This window comes from Lutra lutra, chromosome 10 (assembly GCF_902655055.1).
Source record: "Lutra lutra chromosome 10, mLutLut1.2, whole genome shotgun sequence".
Taxonomy (NCBI): Eukaryota; Metazoa; Chordata; class Mammalia; order Carnivora; family Mustelidae; genus Lutra; species Lutra lutra.
The window spans coordinates 1,656,237-1,672,719 of NC_062287.1; the positions used below are offsets into that span (position 1 = coordinate 1,656,237).

Here is a 16,483-nt window from a genome sequence, read left to right on the forward strand (position 1 = left end):
GGAAGGCTGTGAAAGGATGTTAAATAGAGGACGATGTGGTCTGATCTACATATCTTCTGGAAGACTTCCCTGGCCGTTGTGTGGAGAAGGGGTTTTAGGGAGGACAAGAGGACAAGCAAGGAGACAGAATGGGGTAGTATCATAATCCAGGCAGGTGATGGCAGTGGTTTGGAGCAAGATGGTACTGGAGTTGGCAAGATGGAAGAAGCTTTGAGATCTATTTCACCAGGGACACCTGCCCAACATTACACAAGGTGGAGATGAATTGGCCTTGGAATTGAAGGAAAGGGAGACTTCAAGATTTTTTCTTAAGTGTGTATGGGATCGAGGTACCTGGGTGGCTCAGGTGGTGAAGCATCTGACCAGCTCAGGTCATGATCTCGGGGTCATGATCTGGAGGTTGCGATCTGGGGGTCACGGGATTGGGCCCTGTGTTGGGCCACTTTCAGCATGGAGTCTGCTTGAGATTTTTCTCTCTCCCTCCCTCTCTATCTCTCTCCTGTTTCCCACCACTCATGCATACTCTGTCAAATTTGTAAATAAAACCCAAAAAAAAGTTTGTACTTGATCAACCAGGGGCATGGTGGTGACATTAATTCACTCAACAAATATTTATTGAATGCCTACTGATCTAGGTTACAGGAGACAGCAGTGAACACAGTCGATGAAGTCAATAATCAGATATGCACATAATTACACAAAATGTCAGAGGAAGACAAATGCAGTGAGGAAAGTAAACCAAAGCAAGACAAGAGGGACAGGGGGTCCTGGGAAGGGGTTTGTACTTGTTGCTATTATTAGTTAAAAATACCCAAGAAGGTACTGGCTCCTAAGGTGACATTTCAACAAAGACTGCAAAGAAGAAAGAGAAAGAAAGAATTTAGTGAATTAATTCCACACATCTAGGGAGAAATCACTTCAGCAAGTGAGCAGCAGGAGCAAAGACCCAGAGCCAAGTGTGTACTTGACATGTTTGAGGAGCAGCAGTGAAGGGAGAGTTGTAATCCGTGGGATGAGGGGTAGAAACAGCCCAATCTTGTAGAGCTTTGACAGTCCAAGGAAGACTGGGCTTTTACTCAAAGTAGGATGGGATGCCATGGCAGCATCTGAGCCCCCAGGACCGATGGGAGCAGAAGTCCATCCAAACAGGAATGCCCTGGAAAGACTCTAGGACAGCAAGGGCAGCCACCAAGGGGCCAGTTAAGAAGACTTGGGAAGAAACCTGACAGGGAAAGAAACTGAGAGCTCTATGCGAACATGCTAATTTTAAGACCTCTAGTTTACGCCTGATGGGCAAAGCACCTTTACATGGAACTCAATGCCAAATACACAATGGCATTTCCATTTTCCCAGTTAGAACCACCACTACCCTCAAAGGATATTTTTGGCCAACTTGTCTACTCATACTTTTGAATTTAGTCAAGCACACATAAATTAAAAGTCACATATAAAAAATTGTAAAAGGGGGCGCCTGGGTGGCTCAGTGGTTAAAGCCTCTGCCTTCGGCTCAGGTCATGATCCCAGGACCCTGGGATCGAGCCCCACATTGGGCTCTGTGCTCTGCAGGGAGCCTGCTTCCTCCTCTCTCTCTCTCTGCCTGCCTATCTGCTTACTTGTGATCTCTGCCTGTCAAATAAAAAAAAAAAATCTTTAAAAAAAATTGTAGAAGTATAGTTTTAAAATCAACTGCACAAAATTTTCTGATTCTGTCACTATGGCCATGTTTGTTTTCTCATTTACAGAATCAAAAAATTTAATGTATGCCAGCCTTGCAATTATCCTTGGAAATTTTGTTTGGGAACTATATTCTCAAAGTCTGCAAAGACCTGGAGAGAAAGCAATTCTCTTTGTTCTCCTTAAACTATGAGTCTGGGTAGCAACTGAGTGAAGGTAGGCAGGCAGGCGTACATAGATCATCTCTGTGTTCAGGTGACCACGGAGGAGAGTGGCAAAGCGAGCCCCTGGGAGAGTAAGGGAGGAAGGCCAGGTAGCAGTCACCACAGGTGTGCATTCATGCACTGGAGGGAAGCTGCTCAACCGGCTAAGCTGGGTCTCCAGCAGTGTTCTCTCTCTCCAGTGAATGGTCTCCTGTGGTGTTCACTGCTCAAGGGACAGCGACTCTCCTAGGGCAAGAGTTTGACCACAATGGCTGAGCGGGAATGAGTGAAAGGTGGATGGTGTTTGCAGGGGAAGGTTTTAGATGAAGAGAGACCCAATAGCAGATGGTACAAAGTGGAGAAATCCAAACTTCTCTTCCCTTCTCCCGGGGACGCCTGGGGAGCTGGTAAATCAGTACTCAGCCTGCCCTGCGGGGCATTGGACCTCTGTCGGCAAATGCTCAGGTGGTGGGACTGGAGTGGGTCAGGTCTCAGCTCGGTCCTCAGTTCATACTCTGCGACTGATTCCGAGCAGCCTCTGGGAGCAGCTCTGGAGAGACCCTGAATGGCCCTAAGGCCACGGGCTGGGGGTCCCTGTCCCCCAGCTCCACCTCCCCCCGCAAATAGCACCTATGTAGACCAGACCTTCAACAAAGGGCAGTAATTATTCTTACGGTTACTCTAGAATATGATGGTTATATGGGTAATTGTTGGAGGCACAAACTTCAAGCATGGTTCCTGTCCATTGGGTGGTGTGTGCGTGTGCGTGTGTGCAGGAGGGAGGAATCTGGTGGGTGAACTTGCCATGTCTAGTCATGCTTTGTGCAGAAATGGGTAATGGACAGCAATGAAGCAGGTCTTCCTAGCCACGTTTATCTGAGAAGATTTAGTTGTTCCTCAGAGAAGGTAGTTAGCTGGGGGAAGGTGAGTTGGGGAGAGGGAGGGAGCAGGCAGGAAACCAGGCTGGCAGGTGCAGAGGAAGGATAAGACTCCGGGGTGCTGCTTTCCCGCTGTGATCTCCCCGAGCCTGGGGGCTGCTTCTGGAGGAACCACTTGCTTTACTCGTTCCCTGGCTCTACCCGGTGGAGGCAGCCGCAAGCACTACTGGTGCGTTTCGTGTTTACCGACATCCTCATCCTCCAGGACCTCTCGTCTCCGCTGGGGAGTGCGCCTTTCCCTGTTATTTCTCAGGAAGCCTGAAAAAAGTCAAGAAAATTAGGCCAGCCTGCGTGTAGCACAGAAGACATTTTACAAGCGGCGATGATTTCACCGCGTGACGTTGGGTCCGAACCCTATTTAGGCGTGGATATTTCTGTTTGTCTCACCAGAGAGCTAGTATTCACCATCGGATGCACCCACGGATGTGTTAAATTACCCATGACTTCTGCCTTGTCTGCAGAGAAACCCAGGTTTTGCATTCAGCCAGTGCTGTGACCGTCTTGCCCCGGGAGTTATGTTTTACAACGAGCGGAAACAAACCGGCAAGAAACAGGTCTCAGCACTAGTAAGACTCGTCCTCCTCCCTTCTGCTCATACCCGCGGGTCGGCTCGGCAGGCTTGGGCAATCTGCCACGCGGTTTCTTATCTCTAACACGGATAATATGTATGGGCCCCCAGGGTGCTGGAAGGATCAAATATGATCATTACAAGAAAAGCACTTAGCACAGCGCCTGGCCTTACTACCATTGCTCAATAAATATCAGCGTCCACTCCCCTCCTCGGTTCCGCCAGCCCCGCCCTGTGCCCAAGGCCATCTGGCTTCCGGCATCTGAAGAGCAACAGCCTCAGTGTCACCAGACACAGGTTCGCCATGCGTTGCCATCAGTCACATCTCTTCATTCTCCGGTCTGTAAACAAGGGGGTTGACACCGGCTCGTCTAGCAGCTTCACTGGCGAGGCATCAGTGGATCAAAGAAGGAATGAGTGACAGCTGCCTTTTATTTTATTTTATTTCAATTAATTACCATACAGTATTATTATTAGTTTCAGAGGCAGAGGTCAGCGTTTCATCAGTCTTACCTAACACCCAGTGCTCATCACATCACATGGCCTCCTTCATGCCCATCCCCCAGTTACCCCCTCCCCCCAACCCTTCCCCTCCAGGAACCCTCAGTTTGTTTCCTATGATTACGAGTCTCTTATGCTTTGATGGGATTTTGAAAGGGACTACAGGGAATGTGTAGGTTGCTTTGGGGAGCATAGACATCTTCACAATATTCATTCTTCCAATCCATGGACATGGAATGCTTTCCCATTTCTTTGTCTTCCTCCGTTTCTTTCGTGAGTAATCTATAGTTTTCAGACTACAGGTCCTTTACCTCTTTGGTTAGGTTGATTCCTAGATACCTTTAGTTTTTGGTTCAATTGTAAATGGGATCAATTCCTTAACTTCTCTTTCTTCTGTCTCATTGTTAGTGTATATAAATAAATGCAACTGATTTCTATGTATTCATTTTATATCCTGCCACAGTGGTGAGAGTGGACATCCCCATTGTACTCCTGACCTTGGGGGAAAGCTCTCAATTTTTCCCCATTGTGAATGATATTTGCTGTAGGTTTTTCATAGATGACTGTTATAATGTTGAGGTATGTTACCTCTCTCCCTACAATGCAGAGAGTTTTAATCAAGAAATGATGCTGTATTTTGTCAAATGATTTTTCTGTATCAATTGAGGGGATCATATGGTTCCTGTCCTTTCTTTCATTAAGGTGGTAGATCACATTGATTGCTTTGTGAATACTGAACCACCCGTGTATCCCAAAGATAAATCCCACCCGGTAGTGGTGTATAATCCTTTCAATGTACTGTTGGATCCTATTGGCTAGTGTCTTGGCGATAATTTTTGCATCCATGTTCATCAGGAATATTGGTCTGTAATTCTCCTTTTTGGTGGGGTCTTTGGTTTTGGGATCAAGGTAATGCTGGCCTCATAAAAAGAGTTTGGAGATTGTCCTTCCATTTCTATTTTTTGAAACAGCTTCAGGAGAATAGGTACAAAATCTTCTTTAAATGTTTGGTAGAATTCCCCTGGGAATCCATCCAGCCCTGGACTCTTGTTTGTTGGAGGATTTTGATGACTGCATCAATTTCCTTGCTGGTTATGGGTCCACTCAGGTTTTCTATTCCTTCCTGTCTCGGTTTTGGTAGTTTATGTGTTTCTAGGAATGCATCCATTTCTTCCAGTTGCCTGATTTGTTGGCGTAGAGTTGCTCATAATATTTCTTATAATTGATTTTTCAGTTTTGTTTGTGGTAAGGATATTTCTTGACACATGCAAACTGTATGAGTCTTAAATTTCAGTGTCTGTAATTAAATTTCCATTGAAACACAGTCACCTTCATTCCCTTTGTGGCATTTGGCTCCTTTTGCAGTATAATGGTAGAGTGGAATTGTTGCAAGAGAAATGAAATGCTCCTCAAAGACTTAAACACTTACTCTCTGACCCTTTGCAGAAAAAGTTTGCTGACCTGTGGATTAGGGGGTAAATTGAACTCACGATGGAGTCAATTATCCTCTACAATTTTTTTCATTGCTCTTAGGATCTCACAGTATCCGTCTTCTGCCTGTTGCCATTAGACTCAAAGATATGAACGACTTTCTCTCCTCTTGAGGTTCTGTGCTAGGTAGGTTCTGCGGGTCTACACTGCCAGGAATGCCAGGGTTTCCCCAGTGGCTCTTCTCAGGGAACAACTGGCCAGGCTGAGTCATTCCTGCTTGCTCTGGTTCAGCTCCACACCATGCCAGGATCTGTTTGTGTGTCTCCAAAATTCTTATGTTGAAATTCTAACTGCAAAGGTGATGGGGCTTTAGGGAATATGATCAGATCATGAAGGTCCCGCCTTTCATGGAGACCCCAGAGAGCTACTTTGTCCCTTCCACTATGTGAGGACATGGCAGCAAGTCAGCAGTCTGCACCTGAAAAGAGGGGCTTCCCCAGAGCTCGGCCGTGCTGGTGCCCTGATCATGGACTTCCAGCCTCCAGGGCCATGAGCAATGAGGGTCTGTGGCATTTTGTTAGAGCCGCCTGAATGGACTAAGATGCACTCTTACAACATTGAGACATGGGACTTGTCTAATGCACAGAGGAAGACTCTGCTTTACAGCTCTAAAAACAAGTATTTTTATTAATCAGTAGTGTCTTGAAATAGGGCATTACAATCTGTGTCTTTCTACCTAAAAACAGATGAGTCTCACCAGCCTTAAAATAAAATGACAGGGGGCGCCTGGGTGGCTCAGTGGGTTAGGGCCTCTGCCTTCGGCTCAGGTCATGGTCCCAGGGTCCTGGGATCGAGCCCCACACCGGGCTCTCTGCTTGGCGGGGAGCCTGCTTCCTCCTCTCTCTCTCTGCCTACTTCTCTGCCTACTTGTGATCTCTGTCAAATAAATAAATAAAATCTTTAAAAAAAATCATTATATAAAAAAATAAAATAAAATGACCAGGAGTCTACGGAGACTTTCCGTCACGATGCGAGCTTGCTGCCTTTTGGCGGGACCCTGAGATGTGGTTCCTCATCACCAGAGTCTGATCTCCTCCTCCATGGTCGAAAATGATGTGCGCTTTCCCCATCTCTCTCCCCGGTATCTTGGTATCTCGTATGTTTAGTGAAGATTGCACACTCGGATGACTCAAGGATAAAATGCAGTGAATGAGGAAATGAGAAGACTCTTGGAAGTGAGAAGCATTACTGCAAATGAGCTTCGTGAGTTCACAGAGAACTGACTGCAGACACACAATGGTCCCTTTTCCGTCTTCGGGGGAGTGACATCTACTTCCCACTCGGTGCTTACCTTGAAAACACCTTCAAAAGCAACTCATGAAAAGTCTTGAATCACAGCAAGCCCACCAAAGCAGTTTTACTGATTCTTTGTAATGGCTCCAGGTCAAGACTAGTCAACAGCATAATCTCTGGGTTGTGTGTGTGTGGGGGGGGGGCTTGTCTGGAACCAAGGACTGTGGGGCCTTGATGGTGAGTTCTCTGTTGTTCTTGGCTCTTAGCAACCATGACTAGCCCAGACGTGTTGACCTAAGCTAGCCATAACAGGGCAGCTCTCTCCCAGCTCAGTCATCATAAGAATTGATGTGTCAAGGAAGATTTAGGAACCCACGTTCCCCTCTGAGCCCTTGTTTTCGTGGGCACACACAGCTCTCTGTTTTGGGTACTTGCACAGTTAATAAAAACAATCATGTAAAAACAAATAACATAAAAGACAAAAAAATAAAAATTTAAAAATCATTGCCTGGGTCATTCAGGCACACATCTGTTTAAAAAATCCTAAGACACAAGTGTGATTATTTCTAAGACAGGTCAGGGACTTGCCCAACATCCTACAGTTATTTCATGATAGAAGCAAAATTCAAACCCCAGGCTCTGTGGCTCCAGAAATGAAACCTTTAGTTTGAATCTATGTTTAGTCCTCACGGAGTGACTGTCGGCGCTGGCTGCCGGAGTCTGGTGTCAGGCAGGCACGGGGTTCTGCAGGCGGTGTCCCCCTCCTGAGGACTTGGAGCACACATCAGCTGCGTCCTCGCTCCAGGCTTGTCAGTGGCTTCTGTATATGAATCTATTTTTATTTCCTTAATGCCAAATTTCTTACATTTGTTTTCCTATGGATCGCCCAGGCCCTCCCCCTCCCCCTCTCGCACATAAAGAACCTCTGAGATGTACTGTAGGAAAACCTCGTACCCAGTCATTCATGTCCTGGTGTTGATGTCGTCAGCATTTGAAATCAATTGAGAAAATACTCCAGGACGAAAAAGAAAGGAAAAAAAAAAAAAGCAGGGGTGGGAGGAGTTAGAGGAGAAAACAGAGAAAAGAGAATGATGTGTCCTGAATGACCTGAACACAGGAAGAGGAGAGAAGAACTCATTAGGGCCCCAAACATTCATTGGCCAAATCTTACCCAGATTTGAGAGCATCTTGACATAAACTGAGTTTTTAATACGCCAGTACTTCGAAGCAATTAAAAAAATATTTTGGTAAGTGGCAAAAACATCTTTCATCATCTTGTGAGTCCCTAAGGGAGGGACACCAAGATTCTGCTGACAAGGTCCATCCCTCCAGGGAATCACAAGATATTAGGGCTTGAAAGACAAGGACAGAGACAGCAGTAACAGCAGGGGTGCATGGAAATGCAGATGGAGGACCCCAGGAGTTTGGGGGGGCGCTTGTACCAGCTGCTGGTTCTCAAAAACTGCTCTTACAGCTAGATATCCTGGGCTGGAAAGGGGCCCCACCCCATCTCAGTTGTGTGTCCTTAGACAATGTACTGAACTCATTTGTGCCTCAGTTTCCTCATCTGTAAAACGGTGATCCCAAGAGAATGTACATCACAGGGTTGTCGCAAAGATTGAAGTGCGTAGAACATGTATGCTCTGCGAGGGTCAATTATTACTATGGCCTAAATCACTCTCTTGGAATATGGTGGTGGAAAAGTAGCGAACTGAGAAACAGGGAAAGAGTCTGGGAATACCAGGGAAGACCCAGACACGTGATTTAGAAGTCTCATTGGGTCCTGACCTCTACACAGAAGAGAAGGAAGACTGGGAGGAACGTGGGGCTTCAACAGCTAGAGAAGCGGGGTCTGGCCACTCAGGAGAGAAGCAGGATGGCCGCATATCCCAAAGATGGCAGCTAGCCCCGTGAGCAGATGGGCCTGGAAGTGACCGGACAGGCGACTGGCCATTAAGACGCCTCAAGCCTACGAAAGCCCCAGCTGTTGGAACCACCCAGCCTGGTCCACCAGTCAAGCAGCTCATGCTGACCCCAGTGACTGTGCTTGTGGAAGGAGAAGCAGAGAGGAGCGGAGGACAGAGACCCCATGGGAGGGCGTAAACTCAAGACAAAATCTACCCTCAAGTGTGGGAGGACTGGTCTTGGTTTCATCTCAAAGAACAAGAAATACGTTCAGTCAAATTGACATTCTGTTTGTCTCTTTGAAAAGCTGGGGGTGGCTTATCATTGTTTGTCCCACAGATGGGTTTGGAAATTGCCAGCCAATTAAAATACACCAGAGTTAGCAAAATTGGTTACTCGTTTTCCCAAAAATGCAGACTGAATGTGCTGTAAATGAGCTTGCTTTCAAAAGTTCAGTGAAGTATATAGATTCCAGTTACTGGTCATGACTTAAAATAAAACAATGAAAATGCCACTGTAGAGTGTGGTTTTTACCCTATATTTTCAGTTCTTGATGTGGCTCACTTGAAAGTATAATTGAAATCACTGGCTGAGTTATGCCTGCCAAAACCTGTGGAAGTAAGAGAAGGTGTGGCGGTAGGTGACTGGTGGGACCAGCGAGAAAGGGGCCTGGGGGAGGGGGCAGGCTTCCACTGATGGAGGAGAAGTTGCCCTGCTTCTGCATTCCTCCCCATAATTCATGGTGGGTGAACCCCTGGGGTTTTCTGCCAATCTGCCCGTTTCATAAAAACTGAGATTAGAGTATCTGATACCGGTTGGTTCGTGCTGTCACAGCATTCCATTCTAAAATAGCTCCTCTTGGGCAAAACTTGCAACATAATACTTAACAATAATTATGAGAGAAATTGGACTGCTCCTCAAGCCACATGGGTCCACATATCTGAAAAACAAGTTACAGAGAAATTAATCTCAGGGGGTTTTAAAATAAACTATGAGGGAAAGTTGGAGCAGAATGATGAATGTGTAAGGTTACAGAAACCTCCGGAAAATGAACTCAGTGAGGGCTACTCTAACAAACGTGTTACCAGAGCACAATGCCTCCATGTGCTAGTTCCTTCAAGGCAGTGGCTCTCCACTGGTTGTCACAAAGTGGGGAGTGGGTGATGCAGCATGTGGTGGGTAGACGCTGGAGACGGTGCCCAGCATCTTGTAACACACAGCACAGCCTTCCACACAAGGAACTGGCCACGTATTTATCCCCAAATGTCAGTTGTACCAAGAAGGAGAACTCTTGCTTTCCATTACCCATGATTTCTGCAAACCCAGTGGTTTTCTCATTGGAGCAAATGATTGCTGGTGTATTATCCAGGTTCTTCACAGACATTTTTCTGCTTTTAACAGGACTGGGTAACCCAATATTATAAAGAAATTGAATAAAATAGGAATGTGCCGATTAATGAATTATTCCGCCCCTGGATACTCACACAACCACCAGTCAGGTCCCGAAGGGGAGAATTGCCAAGAGCTGAGAACCGCATCCCCCCCCTCCAAAGTCCCCGTGGTCCTTACCCGCTAGGACACCTCCTTTTTCCTCACTCCTCTGACTTGGTTCCCAGGTTTTCTTTGTCAATTACCATTCAAATATTTAAACATTTTTGCCTTACCTATTTTCGAACTTTATGTGTTTGAAGTGTGCATTCTTTTCTATCTTTCGATTCACTCATCATTTTGTTGGGTTATCTGGATGCCACTGCACCCAGCTGTGAGAGGCAGCATGGGCATAATGGCCTGATTGCGAAGGAAAACGTGTCCGTGCTTCCCCATTAAGTATGAGTCTGCTGTGGTTTTTTGTAGATAACATTTCTACCAGGTTAACGACTAACCCTCCTACTACTCATTCATTAAAAGGCTTTACATTAAAGAGATGTTGCATTTAATTAGATGCTTGCTTTTTGGTGCCCATTAAGATGATCATATACTTCTCCTTTTTTTTATTTATGTGACTCACCACATCGATGGGTTTTTGACTATTACAACAACTTTGCCTTTCTAGACTAAATCCCACCTGACCATGACTCAGTGTACTTACACACTGCTGAATTCAACTTGCTAATACTTTGATTTTCATTTTTGCATCTGCATTCATGGGTGAGATTGGCCTGTATCTCCTCTTTCCCGGATTCTCCCTTACGAAGTTATGGCAATTCATAATATGTACTGCTTAGTATTCATTCTTTCTTGATTTCATGGGAGAATTTGTGTTCGCTGCTCTTATTTCTTCCTTCCTTAAATGTCCGTGAAACTTGCTGGTGAAACCATCTGGGGTTCGCCGACTCTTTAACTGAAGCTTCCAAGTTCAAGTGGCTTCAGGGCTAACCCAGTGTTGCAAACACGTACAGCGGCAGAAAATAGAGTAGAAAAATAAAGCACGGTGACCGCTACGGTTCATTGGAAAACACCTCCATGCATCCAGTAACAAACAGATCTGCCCACGGGTGCACAGCACGCAGACCGACAAGGCAGCCACGAGCGCGGAGAGCCGTGTGTCCTGAGTTCCTACTCTGGACTTCACCGTACAGTGAATGCTGTCAAATACAAGACCTTCCTCAGCCTCTTGCTATCTGAAGGCTTAATCTTAAATCATTTATCTCACTCTACATGTCACATTCCTACCTGTTCCCCAGCCTATGTATTTCTGAAGAAACTGATTTCTGAATGGCCCCGGGTGGGGTTGAGATGCAGAAAGGTGGGCATGGGACCATCCAAGACTTCATTACTCCTACGCCTTGCTGAAAAGACAGACCCAAAGCTAAATGAATAAGAACTATTGGTCTTCCTAGAAGGGACATTCGGAGCCCAGACTCTAGGAATGCCTTCTTGATGGCCTTCAATAAGCCATATTTGGGAAATGCCTGGAGTTGAAGGCAAGTTGATTTTGTTCAAGTTTGCCCATAAAAACGGCTGTAAATAGTGGGCTTTCCTCAGCAGCTAACACACGCTGGGAACAACAACCGAGACAGAAAGCAGAACATCTGACACGGGCAATGCTCCTGATCATCTCTTTCTCCAGGCTTGTCCCACATTGTGAGATTTTCATTCCGAAGTATTCTCATTGAACACAAATTCCAAATCAGTGACTCTAAGTTACACCGACTGCTCAGATTCAGCTCAAATTCTTTTCTCATCATGAAGATTTTTAGAACCAGCTCCGTGACCTCTTCTGTCCATACTGTCTCTGTCTGCCGTAATAACACATGTGCTGTGGAGAGGCCTTCATACCTCCCAGCCTGCCTACATCGGACAGCAGTAAACGGAGGGCATGGCGAGGACCCAGACCGTCAGGCCCAGCCCAGTTGTCACTCCAATAGAATTTCCCATCCTGTGACGTTCAAGGCCATCCCTGGCCTAGTAGGAGGTGAGTCCTGGCATGAGGTTCAAGGTAAGTGTGTGCACAAGGATTACACTTTATGTCTTCCATGGAACAAATAAAGAATCTGGGAGCAAAGGGACCCTCCTTCCAACCTGAGAAATGCACTTTCCCACATGCTCCAGGGAGGAAACATTCATTATTTCCAGCCAAAGTCTACCCAACCGCTTCTTAGGACTGATAATCATCCTTTCCACTCTGCTAAGCGCCTGGCCTTTACTGCAAAATTGTCTCCTTTCCCTGCCTATTAAACAATTTTTAAAATAAAATCCCATCACACTAATGGATGGGATTGTTGGGTTCTCCACGATCAGCTCACATCAGTAGCTTTCTCTTTAAACAATCGTGTTGATGATTGCAAAAGGAAGGAAGCCACGGGGGCAGATTTTGTGGGTGCTGACGCAGGGGCCCCTCTCATAAACGCTGGCGTAATAAAGATTTAACCACAACACATCTATAATGAGGGTTTTAAAGAGCCCGTTCATGTTTCTGAATCTTTTTTCACCAGAATCTCTTTACCAAATTCTGCAGCAGGCAGTGAGAAGACTGTATTTATGGCTCATTAATAAAGATTATTTCTAAAAAGCATGTCTTTTACATAATCATGAAGATGAGGGAATTTTTAAAGGAACTCTTATCATTGCAAAAGTGACTGATGTGTCTGATCAGCAATGATTTCATTCTTAACTCGACTGAGGTTTTGTACTTGAATAATTCCTGCCAGTCTATCTTCTGTGCAAATACATTTTTGATTGGTAATAAATGGTACTGGTCATTTCGTTTCCAGCCTGCAGACTGACCTGATACGGTCCTCTCTGCCTTTTCTACGTGGCCTTGATCGGCGTTCCACAAAGTCATGCCAGGAGATGATGGAAGAACTGGGATGACACGGCACCTGAGGGGATAATGTGAAGGAAGTGAACAGTGGTTGGAGCTGTCGCTCTGGCAATTATGGGGCATGAGAACAATGTGTGTCTTCCCTGTGTTTGAGGGCACAGAGAGAAATTTTTATCTTCTGCGTGACTTGTCAAAAACTGATCCTTGTACCTCCCCCAAACTTCTGTTTGCCAGTTTGTAAAATGGCACCACTAAAAAGCCTTTATTAATATTTCCAAAGCTGTGTGAGTTTCTGAAGACTATGTCTAAGCTCCAAGCCAATGTAATCATTGACCTTGACATTTGACTGTGAGGCTCCTTGGCTATTGACGGTCATCTAGCATTTTCATTGGCCCCTCATTGCTGCCACTGTTGCCCCCACCTGCAGGACCCCCAGCAGCCACCACGGTGGGGGGCCTCAGCATGTCCAACAGACCAAGGAGCTCAGCACACGTTACATCTTATTTCATCCTCTGAGTACGTGCAGTAAGTTCTCCACGGACCTTTTATACCTGAGAAATCAGATTTCGGTAAGTTAGTTAACCCAAGTAAGAGGACAGAGGTCAACAGCTAGCTGTGGTTGGGATGGAACCGAGGCATTTTGAGGTCAAAATCAAGGCTATTAACCAGTGCTGTGGAATTAAAAACCTGGTGGTCAAGCTCATTAAAACTGTACCGAAGGCCAAAGTATATAAGTGCTGCATTCTGTTTAAGAAATTCTAATAATAGTGTCTCCAGGCTTTGGGGGCGTCGGCTCGAGCCAGTGTTGGGAAAGGCGAGGTCTATGAAGCTACGCAAAACAGCACACAACCCAGGTATTGCTAGTTTTCACCATGTATGGATTTTCCTTCAGTCCCTTCGGGATGCTGCCTCTCTGTCTCTCAGAGCTGCGCATGGTCGACCACCGTTCACAGGTGTATGTATTTTTTTTCATTTTTTAAAAAGATGTTGTTTATTTATTTGACAGAGAGAGATCACAAGTAGGCAGAGGGGCAGGCAGAGAGAGAGAGCAGAGAGCTGAGCAGAGAGCCTGATGTGGGGCTCGATTCCAGGACCCTGAGATCATGACCTGAGCCGAAGGCAGAGGCTTTAATCCACTGAGCCCATCAGGCGCCCCTCACAGGTGTATGTATTTAAAGGAGGTGACTGAAATGTGCTAATAGAGTTGTAGACTGTTTCGTGTATGAGTGGAAAGGACAGCACAGCAGCATGGTCTAGCACATAAACTCCGAAGCCGTATTTCCTGAGTTCAAATCCCAGCTCTTTCATTCTCTAGTTGGGTGGCCTTGGCTACCTCATCTCTGTAACTCACTTTCCTCACATGTAAAATGAGTTTAAAAATCATGTAAGTACCCGGGTGCCTGGGTGGCTCAGTCAGTTAAGGGCCCAACTCTTGATTTCCGCTCAGGTCATGATCTCGGGGTCCTGAGATTGAGCCCTGTGTTGGGTTCTGTGCTCAGCAGGGAGCCTGCTTGAGAGTCTCTCTTCCCCTCTGCCCCCCCAAACTCTCTCTCCCTCTTAAAAAAATATACCCACCCTCATAGGACCTACACGAGGATAAAATGAATCAGATTTATATAACACTTAGAACACTTCCCAGTTCCCATAGTAAGCACCGTGGTTTCCATGGGAGCCAAATGCTAAACACATAAAAACTGTCCCTAAGAAGCTCTGTGACTCTTTCAGACCAACCCAGAAAGGCTAAGAACTGTATCGCTCTAGAAAAGATAGATTGAAGTATCTTGTGTGGTTGTTTCAGAGATGGTTTTTAAATCCTTCTGGGTTCCTACTTGTGGGTGGCGCAGAGCTCTGGGAAAATATTCTGTTCAGAGATGTCACTCTGCAGTGTGTTAGCAGTCGACGTGCTCGCAGGGTACACGTAGGGGCCGAATTAGTCAGTGCAAATCAGACCCTCTCTGGAGATTCATCTCTAACGAAAAGGCCGCGTGATGCCCAGAAGCCAAACACAATGGACAAAGAAGAAATTTAAGGAAATGCATTTTTCTTTTCCTACTTTTTCATTTTTATATTTGGAGAAGTGAACCATTCTCCCCCCCCCCTTTTTTTGTTTCATTAACCCAGTTTATATAATGTTATTTCTCTCCCTGGCCATACATCTGCATAAGTAAATAATTCTCTCATCAACTGAATTTTAAACTCAGATTCTTCATTAATTGATACTTTTCTTCTCAGGCGGAAACTGGTCTCTGGATGCTGTTTGATAAACCCCTGTATTGATTTGTATTCACAGATTCTGCTGCTGTCTACTGAAAGTCATTTCTTGGCAGTCTTGGGTGATTGCCGATGAAAAGGCTATGCGAGGAATTCCCCCCACAGGAAAGGGAGGAAGGATGCTCGTGAAACTCGGGAGAAGAGTTCCAACCCAGGCAAATAAGGAAATAATTAAAGGCAGGAAAAACGGTCGGGCTGTATTGTATCTCATGCAAATTAGAGAACCTCAGGATTCTCTAAGAAAACCGTCGCTGCCCCTCAACACACACACACCAGCACAAATGTGGACCAGAAAGAGACACAGGACCAGGACACCCCAAACAAGGTAGCAGGCAATGCACACATGATCACCCCAAAGCCTGAGAACGGAGGCTCAGTGTTGTGCCTTCCACACCTGGGCCAGCTGACAGTCCTGTGGGATTTGGCAACAAAATCTGAACAATGAATGGGGGCTCTGTGAGGTGATACAGATAAAATGCGAAACATTTCCTACTTAGCGTTTCCTGTCCCTGGGAAGGACAATACAGCCGTCTTTCGTATAGGAACAGAAAACAAAAACTGTATGTCTGACGTACACACTGAAGAATGGCCTCTTGTGTGTGTGGCACCAAAGGGACAGCCCAGCCCATCCCCCGTCTCTCTGGCTGTTCTGTACATTAGGCTGCAGGCTCACGTGGGCGTCAGCGACAGCGTCCAAAGGGCATGTGCTTTTCCACGTTCATTCCACACGCCACTGGGACAGGAAGAGGCTGGACTGCTTCTAAACAATTTCTTCAACACATCCCCCAAAGCCGTTTTTTAAAAAGAACAGTGATCCTCAAAACGGAGTGCATGTTAGCCCCAAGGTCTTGCTAAAATAAAGCAGCTGAGCTTTATCCTCCGTTTCTGATTCAGCCTGTGTAGGGAGAGGCTGGAAGGTCTGCCCTTGCAGCAGGTCCCCAGGGGGGGCTGAGGCTGCCGTTTGGAAGACTGCGCTCTAAGGACCGCTGGTACAGAGATTCCTGCGAAGGGCCAGAGGTCTCCAAACTCTTCTGCACTAGACACCTGCCAAACCACGGAAGCCTGGCGCCAACCCCAGAAATCCAGATTTCGTTGGTACGGGGTGTGACCTGAGCTTAGTGCTTTCCAAAGCTCCCTATGCAATTCTGAAGCACGGCAAAGTGTGGGGCCTGGTATGTGAGGTATACCTCTCTCTGCCTCTCCTCATGAGCAAAATCCTGCGGAGTTGTAATGCCCACATTCCCTCACCCTTTCGTTTCACTGGCATTTGACAGGCAGAAGGCCCGAGCTTGGATCAGCCCATCCACTGCACTGGTGATTCTTTAATCACGTTGCTGTGTGCCTGCGGATAAAATAACGCAGGTGCAAATCCTGATCCTTGGTTTACTACAGACGCACTGTCTTAGGTCGGCAGGGCCCTCCATGTTTCTAACTG

At 46.2% G+C, this 16,483-nt stretch overlaps 1 long non-coding RNA gene across 1 annotated transcript; it reads right to left on the reverse strand.

Moving 5' to 3' along the window:
* Window positions 1-2,783: 2,783 nt before the first annotated feature.
* LOC125078897 (uncharacterized) lies at window positions 2,784-15,538 on the reverse strand. Its single transcript, XR_007121002.1, has 4 exons — window positions 15,443-15,538; window positions 12,741-12,835; window positions 9,402-9,453; window positions 2,784-3,073 (listed from the first exon to the last, which is right to left on the reverse strand). It is a non-coding gene; the product is annotated as an uncharacterized LOC125078897 (long non-coding RNA).
* Window positions 15,539-16,483: the final 945 nt, after the last annotated feature.